Source organism: Sciurus carolinensis, chromosome X (genome assembly GCF_902686445.1).
Source record: "Sciurus carolinensis chromosome X, mSciCar1.2, whole genome shotgun sequence".
Taxonomy (NCBI): Eukaryota; Metazoa; Chordata; class Mammalia; order Rodentia; family Sciuridae; genus Sciurus; species Sciurus carolinensis.
The window spans coordinates 67,927,693-67,938,120 of NC_062232.1; the positions used below are offsets into that span (position 1 = coordinate 67,927,693).

The 10,428-nt window shown below is 39.8% G+C and overlaps 2 pseudogenes; both read right to left on the bottom strand.

Annotated features, from left to right (window-relative positions):
• Positions 1-2,206: 2,206 nt before the first annotated feature.
• LOC124971532 (uncharacterized) lies at positions 2,207-7,865 on the bottom strand (annotated as a pseudogene).
• Positions 7,866-9,326: 1,461 nt separating this feature from the next.
• Positions 9,327-10,219, bottom strand: LOC124971328 (mitochondrial nicotinamide adenine dinucleotide transporter SLC25A51-like; annotated as a pseudogene).
• Between the last annotated feature and the right edge of the window lie 209 nt (positions 10,220-10,428).

Here is a 10,428-nt window from a genome sequence, read left to right on the forward strand (position 1 = left end):
ATCACACCAAATATTCTACCCCTTAATGTCATTTTAATGTGCTATTTATTTAGTGAGTTTTTTTTTAAATCAATGGACTCTGAAATGCAATTTTGTTTACATGGTTACAACTGATGAAATGAATAGCTACTTTTCAGAATCTTTACTTCACAAACATGAATATGAGTTTTTGAGAAAATAATAGAGATGAATGACCATTAGTATCCTCTAGTGATGATCAGGGGAAATATTTTTGATATTTTTTACTATTACTGAATTAACATTTCTGATTCTAAGAGTCCCTTACTACTTTTTATTAGTATCTACTTTACTGAATTGATACTGATTTTCTATGAAGAGGATAAAAATGTGCATTTGTATGCACGTATGTATGTGTCATCTAGCTGGTTTTTGGACAATATTACTGAATGAGGTATTTCCAAATTTGAATCATGTGCTTATCACATTTGTATTTTTTGGGGGTGAGTACCAGGGATTGAACCCAGGGGCACTTAACCACTGAGCCACATGCCCATTCTTTCCTATTTTATTTTATTTTTTTTATTTTGAGAGAGGTCTTACTAAGTTACCTAGGACCTGGCTAAATTGCTGAAGCTGGCTTTGAACTTATGATAATCCTGCCTCCACCCCTCAAGTCACTGGGATTACATGTGTGCACCACTGTTGTCAGTTCATCTTTGAAATTTTTGCATTACCTAAATGTTACTTACATTTTTTGGTACTCAACATTATCCTCAAGTTGACTCTTATAGTTTAAATATTTATATGAGCTTCACTCTCAAAAATAATAAACATGAAATCAAATGTTTGAAGTTCTAAAGTCAGATGTATTAGTTTATCAATATGAACTAGTATACATTATCAGTTTTAAAAAATTAAAAATTTTCCATATGGTTAATAAATCACTGTATCTTTAAGGACCCTTAGCATACTCTCCTTCCTGTGTGATCCAACAACAAAAGGGTAACATGTGACTCATGAGATTTTGAGAAATTTCCCCTCTTTTATCATTCATTCTTCTGATTGGTTAATGCCAATCAGATTGTTGGTAATATTTAGCTGAACTCTTTGTGCAAGATTTAGATTAATAGCCCAATCTAATTATATTGTTGTTTTATGCATTAAATTAATAATTAAAATTTAAAACTTTCATCTACAAACTATATAAAATCATTTTGCATAGATATATATGTGCTGCATTCCTTTTAGAATGCCTGATTCCATTTATAATACTGGTTACTGAAATCATATTATTTGACATTTGTTTCCAACACTCTTACCCTCAAGAAAGAGAACAATACTTTCTCTCTCAGAAGCAAAAATTAAGATTAGGGCAATTACATAATTATTGCTTAAAACAACTGGAGATTCAGATGCCTCTACTGTTTGGATCCTCATAGAATTGTAGACCTGAAGAAATGTAGAGTTAATTTGCTTCTACATTATATTTCCCAGATAGAAAATTAAGTCTGAGATGGTAGTGACTTATTCAAGATCACACATTTAGTAGTTTTGGAGACTTAAATGATCCAATTCCCTTGGATGTCTACTCTGCTGGTCTGAGACCAGGGCTTCTGGAAACTATCTGGAGAATCACCAGCAGAGTCTGCTTTGGAAGAGTGAAGAAGTGGGAGTCTGATATCCTCAGAGGATTGAAGCAGCCATCAAGAACCCATTCAAGAAGAGTTGGGCTTGCAGTGCATATGCTTCCTTATTCTTTCAACTTTTATTCCTTCCAAGTCACCATCATGTTGGGCGGTGCTGCCTATGCTTACAGAGCGTCTCTACTTCAGTTCACTATTCCACATTCCAATCATTCCTAGACACACTGTTATTGCTACACCCAGAAGTCTCTTAATCAACAGCATCTTTTAATGCAATCAAGTTGACAATTCAAATTAACTATTACAAGTCCATCCCTTTTCAACTTGATATCCAAACATGACTCTTTACATCATACTTAATCTCCAAACCAACACAATAACAGTTAATAATTCCACATAACATAACTGTCCTTCATAGAACCAAAAACATACTAGTTCTCTCCCCAGAACAGAAGAAAAAACAGAAACATTACTGATGTTAAGTCAATCAATACTACATTACATGATGAACAACAGGAAAATAACAAACACTTCCTCTTAATGCATGTGTAAGTATGCACAAACATATTCTTAACGGAATAGGGAAGAAATACCCATGGCAATTACAATCCTTATTTCTGTATCTGGTCACATGGCCATAGTTGATATTATTACTACCTTCTTCTACTACCCATTCTGTATTCCCTCTAACTTCAGCAAGCACCTCAGCAGGTCTTGGCTCTTTACATGGAGGTATGAGCCACACCTTCATTCCTAAAGGATCTGAGACATTTGTCATCTTGCTTGGATTGGGTTGTTGTAGTTTTTTTCTGATTGACCTTAATAACAGGACAGGGTAATACCAAGAGACACCTAAGGAATCTCTGGAACTGCAGGTGTGCACTTCCTTACCTCTATTGTGGAGTAACAGTCCAATGTCTCCTTGGTAATCTGGGTTAATCGCCCCCACCAGCACTGTAACTTCCTTTATAGCCTGTTGACTCAGAGGCATAAAGAGCCCAAAGTGGCCAGGGGCAAGTCCTAACTTCCAGTTTAATGAAATCATTGTTATATCTCCCAGGTGAAGCATTCCTCCTTCTAGAACTAAGACTTCCAGGCCTGCAGAGCATAAGGTTGCAGGGACAGGAAGCAAAAACTGTCCTAGTGTGTTAGTAAGGATAATGGTGAGTGGTAGCATTTTTGTTTCAACCCCTTGTTTCCTGGACCCATGAATTCTAGCAATAGGAGAGACAGTACCATACAGTGGATGCTAATTCGGAGTATAGACAGCATTCTGAAAAACCTTGCCCCAGCCCTACAAGGTATTGCCACCTAGCTGGGGTGGTAAATGTGTCTTCAAGAGTCCATTCCACAGTTCTATCAAACCAACTGCTTCAGGATGGTGGGGGACATGATAAGACCAGTGAATCCCATAAGCATGAGCCCTTTGCCTCACTTCTTTGGCTGTGAAGTGAGTTCCTTTGTCTGAAGAAATGCTGTGCAGAATACCATGATAATGGATAAGGCATTCTGTAAACTCCACTATGGCTGAAGTACTATGTGCAGGGAAGGAAAATTCATACCCAGAATAAGTGTCTATATCAGTAAGGACAAACTGCTGCCCCTTCCATGATGGTCCAATATAATCAAACTGCCACCAGGTTGCTGGCTGATCTCCCAGGGAAATGATGCCATGTTGGGGGCTTAGCACTGGTCTCTGCTGCTAGCAAATTGTGTACTCAGCAGTAGGTGTAGCCAAATAAACTTTGGTGAGTGTAAGTCCAAGCTGCTGATCTCATGCATAACCGCCATCCCTGCCACCATGACCACTTTGTTCATGAGCCCATGGGGCAATGACAGGGGTGGCTAGGGAAAGAGGTTGACTGCTATCCACAGATCAGATCATCCTATCTAGCTGATTATTAAAATCCTCCCCTGCTTAGGTTACCTTTTGTTGGGTATTTACATGAGACACAAGTATCTTCACATCCTTTGCCTATTCAGTGAGGCCTATCCACATACTTCTTCCCCAAATGTCTTTGTCACGAATTTTCCACTGATGCTCTTTCCAGTTCCATGACCACCTAGACAAACCATTGGCTACAGTCCATGAGTCGGTGTATAATCATATCTCTGGCCACTTGTCCTTCCAGGCAAAATGCACAACCAGATGCACTGCACAAAGTTCGGCCCATTGTGAAGATTTCCCTTCACCACTGTCCTTCAGCTGTCCACTTCTGAATGGTACTTGCACATCTTGCAGAACCATCTGTGAACCAGGACCTAGTCTTCTCTCCCTCTGTTAATTGATCATAAGGTATACCCCATGAAGTCATAGGTTCATGCTGAGGGACAGCAAGTACTGAAACTGGAGTAGGAACCATGGGCATTTGTGCCACTTCTTCATGCAAACTACGTGTGCCTTCGGGTCCCACCTGTGCCCCATCACAAACGTACCACTTCCACTTGATGATGGAGTGCTGTTGCACACATCCAACTTTATGGCTTTGTGGATCAGATAACACCCAGTTCATGATGTGCAGCTCAGGTTGCATGGCAACCTGCTCACCTATGGTCAAGTATTCAGTTTCCACTAATGCCCAGTAGCAGGCCAAGAGCTGTTTCTCAAAAGGAAGAACAGTTTTCTGAATATGATGTTAGGGCCTTGCTCAAAAATCCCGATGGCCTCCTCTGTGATTCACCTATGGGTGCCAGCCAAAGGTTCCAGACAGCATCCTTATCTGCCACTGATACTTTGAATACCATTGGTTCTGCTGGGTTATATGGCCTAACTGGCAGAGCAGCTTGCAAAGCAGCCTAGACCTACTCCTGTTCTGCACTCCACCCAAAACAGGAAGATTTTCTAGTCACTTAGTAGAAGGCCCAAAGTAACAAAACCAAATGAGGAATGTGCTGCCTCCAAAATCCAAATAGGCCCATTAGGCATTGTGTTTCTTTCTTATTTGTAGAAGGGGCCAGATGCAACAACTTATCCTTTACTTTAGAAGGAATATCTCAGCAGGCCCCACACCACTGAACTACTAGAAACTTTACTGAAGTTGAAGCCCACTGAATTTTAGTGGGATTTATTGCCCATCCTCTGATATGCAAATGCTCCATTAGCAAGTACAATCAACATAATGTCATTGATATAATGAACCAGTGTTAATACCTTGTGGAAGAGAAAGATGGTCAAGATCTCTGCAAACTAAGGTGCGACAGAGTGCAGGAGAGTTGACATACCCCTGAGGAAGGACAGTGAAGGTACATTGCTGGCCTTGCCAGCTGAAAACAAATTATTTTTGGTTTCCCTTATGTACCACAATGGAGAAAAGAAAGCATTTGCCAAATCAATAGCCACATATCAGGTACCAGGAGAGGTATAATCTGTTCAAACAAAGAAACCTCATCTGATACAGCACCTGCAATTGGAGTCGCCACCTGATTATGTTTATGATAATCAACTGTCATTCTCCGAGTCCCATATGTCTTCTGCACAGGTCAAATATGAGAGTTATAGGGGATGTAGTGGGAATCATTTTAAGATAAGATGGAGGTAACTGAAGGAGAAATAGGCTAGAAGTAATTAAAAGGAACTTTATTGGGTCGGCTCTCCAGCGAGGTTCACCAGTCCACCCAGGTGAGGGCCGGAGAAGTCATCCACAGCCCTGACTGGGTGGCACCTTTATAGTCCAGGGTGGGCAGGGGAAGCCCGAGGACCTCGTGTCGTTCTGGGATTGGCTGGGGACTCTGCTGACCGCCAGGCGATTGCAAGGCCTCATTAGAGTTTAACTGTCAGCACCTGATTGATTGTTCCTTCACGCATGTGCGGGTTATTGCGCATGCCTGGGCTGCCTGATGCCTTGTCCCCCATCCATCTGCCTGGGACCACCCTAACAATCCCCACCCCTTCATCCTTCAAGTTCTTGATGGTGGCACTGATCTCCAGGAATGTGATGTTGCTTTTGATTCACTAATTCCCCAGGTACAGGCAATGCTAGAGGCTTCCATTTGGCCTTTTCCAACATAATAGCTCTCACTCCACAGGTTAGGGAGTCAATGTGGGAGTTTTGCCAAGTACTAAGTATATCTATCCTGATTACACATTCAGGAACTGACGAAATAACCCCAGGATGAATTAAGGGGCCCACTGGACCCACTGTAAGTCAGACCTTGGCCAAAACTCCATTGATCACCTGACTTCTGTAAGTCCCTACTTTTATTGGAGGGTTACAATAACATTTTGGGTCCCCCGGAATCGATGTCAATTCAGAGCCTGTGTCTAGTAGTCCCCGAAAGTTCTGATCATTGCCTTTTCCCCAATGCACAGTTACTCTTGTCATAGGTCTTAGGTTCTCTTGGAGAAGAATGGGAGAAAGATTAACAGTAAAGATTTCTGGTACTACACCACGGTCCTTCCTCAAGAGAACTTGGCCTCTCCTTCATTCTAAGGGTTCTGGATTAGTAAATTGACTTAAATCTGGGAAGTGGTAGAGGGGCTGTGATTCTCTGCTCCTATGGTCCAGGGCAGACTTTTGTACATTTACCCTGGAATTTTTCTGCTTATATAATTCAAGTAAGTTTCCCATCTATTTGGTCTAGAAACACCATGATTAATTAGCCAACGCTAGAGATCTACATGAGTCAGAACATTGTGTCCATTTCTTCCCCTTTGCTGTCCATTATGGTAACTACAACCACCCTGTCAACGGCAATTGAGGGCTTCCAGTTGTCCTCTTCCTCCCCAAGATTCAATCATTCACATTGCATTTAAGTCTTACTATTGGTTGACTGCAACTCCCACAGTAAAGTCTGGCATACAAAGAAGAGCAACAGCAGAGCTCTTCAAGGATACTGGTGTTCCCCTCACAAATTTGTTTCTTATAGTTTTGGTGAAGTGCACATTTTCTGGACCCCCCCCAAGTATGGAGGAGAAAGTCATACATGACAGATCCACTCCACCATTCCCATCTATCTGAGTCTCTGAGTTCCCTCATCAACAGTAAACCAAGGAATGTCAGGAATTTCCAACTCATTTATAGTAGGCCATCTATGGATTCATATTTTAGCCAACCAGCCAAACAAATTATTAGTACCTTTTCAATATTGTGAGTTATTACATTAAATCTAGAATCCCTGCTTAATGGACCAATATCTATAAATTCAGCCTGATCTAAACTTATGTTCCTTCCACCATTATCCAATACTCTTAAAATCCATTCCCACACATGTTCCCTAGATCTCTGGTTGTATGAATTAGAAAACTCAAGAAGTTCCTTTGGAGTGTCTGTACTTCCATGTAGGTCACACTCTGTACCTCACCTCTGGGAACCTGCTTAGATTTGGATCTAGTTATAGGCCTGGAGGTAAAAGAGGATGGTGAGGGTGAGTCCTGAGTAGTATCAACATCTTCATGCTGAGTAACTGAATCACAGAAGGTTTTTACTGTTTCTATAATCAAAGCAGGATTAGTTCCCTCCAGGGAGGGTGGAGAAGCCAGTGCCACAGAGGGTGGGGGTAGGGATGCTTAAGTCATGGCTAAGGGTGGGTCTCAACAACTTCTGGCAAAAATAAACTCATCAGAATATGGGGGTTCAATGTCCCCAGCCCCTTCAGGCTCCTCCCATATATCACAATCCCAAATTGCAGGAACCCATTCTTTTCCAAGCATGCTCTCATTTTAACCTCAGACACCTTCCAAGGCTGAGAGTTAAACTTTCATCTTAATTCAGCCAATTGCAGGACAAGGGTTTGTGTTTGGTTTTCAGCCACCTCAGCCTTATTACTACAAGAAAGAAGAGTCTCCTTCAGAACACACTTATCAGCTTTCAGATCAGTTATGCACGTCTGCAGCTGATAAACTGATTTCTGAGCTCATCTGCCTCCTTTGTTACTTTGTCCAGTGAAGCCAGAAGCAACCAACTGACATCATCATTTTTCTTAGTTTCCCACAACTATTCAAAAGTATTATGTGTAGCGTCTTCTCCATTAATGGTCCTTGTTAGCCTGCGGAATTCCACTGCTTAAGAATAGCTCCCCCGCCATTTTCTCTCTCTCTCCTCCTCGCTTTCATGCTCTCTCCTCCTGACTTCCACTCTCTCTCTTGTGCAAGCTCTCTCTCTCTCTCTCTTTTCCTGTCATTTTCTCTCTTACCCTTCAGGGAAACACTCTTCCTGTTTGCTTAATAAACTCTCTTATGTGAGTTCCCGTGTCCGGAGTGGTTTCTGGGTTCTTACAAATGGCACATTTATTTTAGTTGATAAAACTACACTATTACATCATTATCACTCAAAGTTCATAGATTACACTAGAGTTCACCTTTGTTTTGCACATTTGATGCATTTCCAAAAATATATAAAGACATGTATCTACCATTGTAGCACCAGATAGAGTGATTTTACTGCCCTCTATTCCACTGTGCACCACCTATTCCACTCTTCCTCTCTTGTAATTACTGGCAAACACTTATCCTTCCATTATCTCTATAGTTCTTCCTTTCTAGAATATGTTTGGAATCAAATTGAATATATCCTTTTAGATACCTTCAATTACTAATATGAATTTATGTTTCATATTTCATGGTTTTATACTCATTTCCTATTAGAAATCAATAATATTCCATTGTCTTGATGTGCCACAGTTTATTTAAGCAATTGCCTACTGAAGGGCACTTTATTATTTACAAATACCAGCATTATTGAATAAAGATTCTACGAATGTGTGCAGGAGTTTTGTGAATAGATTTTCAACAGTTTTGCATAAGTGCTAAGGAGCATAATTACTGGTTGGGAACTAAGAGTATATTTAGTTTTGAAGAAACTACTAAACTGTATATGAATATAAGTTTACTTTTTGCATTCACACCAGAATGAATGAGAGTTCCTGTTATCTACATCTCCACTAGGATGTGTTATTGTTAATGATCTGCATGTGGGCAATTCTCATATCTGTGAAGAACTATCTTACAGTAGTATTAATTTTTGTGTTAATTTGCATTTCCCTGATGCCATAAAATGTAGAGCATATTTTCATACTGTTATTTGCCATATGCATATCACCTTTTTTGGGGATTATACCCAGAGGTGCTTACCATGGAGTTACATCCCAACATCCCCAGTCCTTTTTATTTTATTTTATTTTTATTTATTTAATTTTTTTGGTACTAGGGATTAAACTTAGGGGCACTTGATCACTGAGCCACATCCCCAACCCTATTTTGAATTTTATTTAGAGACAGAGTATCACTGAGTTGGTTAGTACCTTGCCATTACTGAGGCTAGCTTTGAACTTGCTATCTTCCTGCCTCAGCCTCCTGAGATGCTGGGATTATAGGTATACACCAACACACCCAGCTACAAGTCATCTTTTTTTTTTTTTAAAAAAAAGTATTACTCTTTTATTTTCTTATTTAAAAAATTAATAAACATGAATCATATATATTATATATAATGCAGGAGCTTATTGACATATGCATTATTTCACATATCATTTTGGGGGAATAAGAACATGTAGAATCTTCTTACTTGGTGATTTTTGTTTTGGTTTAGTTTGCTTTGGTTTTCCTACTGAAACTTTTTATTGTTTTTATTTTTGTTATTAAGGCTTAAGGAAATTAACTTTGCCCATAATTCATGGAGCCTGGACTTAGTGACACCAATTTATATTTGAGACAATTAGAAACAAGAGCAAACTACATTCTTAGGTCTATTTAGTTGATACATGGCATTTCACCAATGACTTTTCTCATATAAAATTTAACAAGAACTCATAAGTAGCATTGATTTTGCCCAAAGAGATGAGAGACCAATGGTTATACAGATGGACACCTCTGAAAAGATTTGTCAGTTTCCTGTCCCATTCTAGCCAGATCGTTTTGATAATCTTGGGGAAAGACTGAAATTCCCCAACCATCTGAGACTGTATTCCAGTTTTTACAATATTAACTGGAAAAAAACAAGAATACCAACATGGCACCCAATAGACCTCCACAGATAAAGTCATTGACCAAATGAGCACTGTGAGTCATTGTGGTGGACAGGTGCTCCTTAATGGAACCTCAAAGACCAAATAAAAGGACATTGTTGAATCCATTACAGAAAAGAATGAGCACTGAACCTAGAAATATTGTCCAATTCCATGGCATTTCAGTGCCCTGAGAGACAGATAAGTGTTTGTGAAGTTGTCCTGATGCTTGTGGTCTTGAAACAATGTTTGAACTCTTTCCAGTGCAGTGAAAATGGCTTCTGTTATTTCTGCAAGTACTGCCACCACACCATGTGTTGCAAACTCTGGGGCACTGATGTACTTTTGGAGAAAGCAAGACAAATAAAATCATCATACAGCACAAACATAAGTGCCATGGTGGTTGTTTTCCACATTAATGGTGGAAGGATTCCACCATACAAGTTTCTAAATTCATGCCTCCTCAACTGAGAATTGCAGGTTTTGATTCCATAGAGCTGCTGTCAAAGAAGGATCTTTTGAATGGGAAATATGATCGCTATGTTGTTGAAAGCTGCTCAGCAGCCACACAAGTAATTCTTCATCTCATCAACATTTTTAATGTGAGGTAAGATGTCTTGTTTTGAAGATGTAAGGATTAGTGTCCTCTTTTCATGAGCTTCTGAATCCATCATATTGCTTCAGATCTTTTTTCTTCATGAAGGATTATTTTTTTTAAAACTGCGACACCGGCTGAACCGGGTGGTCTGCAAGATAATAGTTTTTGGTCAGCTTTCCCATATCTTCCATTGTGCTTGGTTTATCAGGTTCTTTCTTCTGGAGTTGATTTTAATAACGGGATTTCAATGACCTGAGCCCTTTCTTGTTGATTTTTAAGAATACA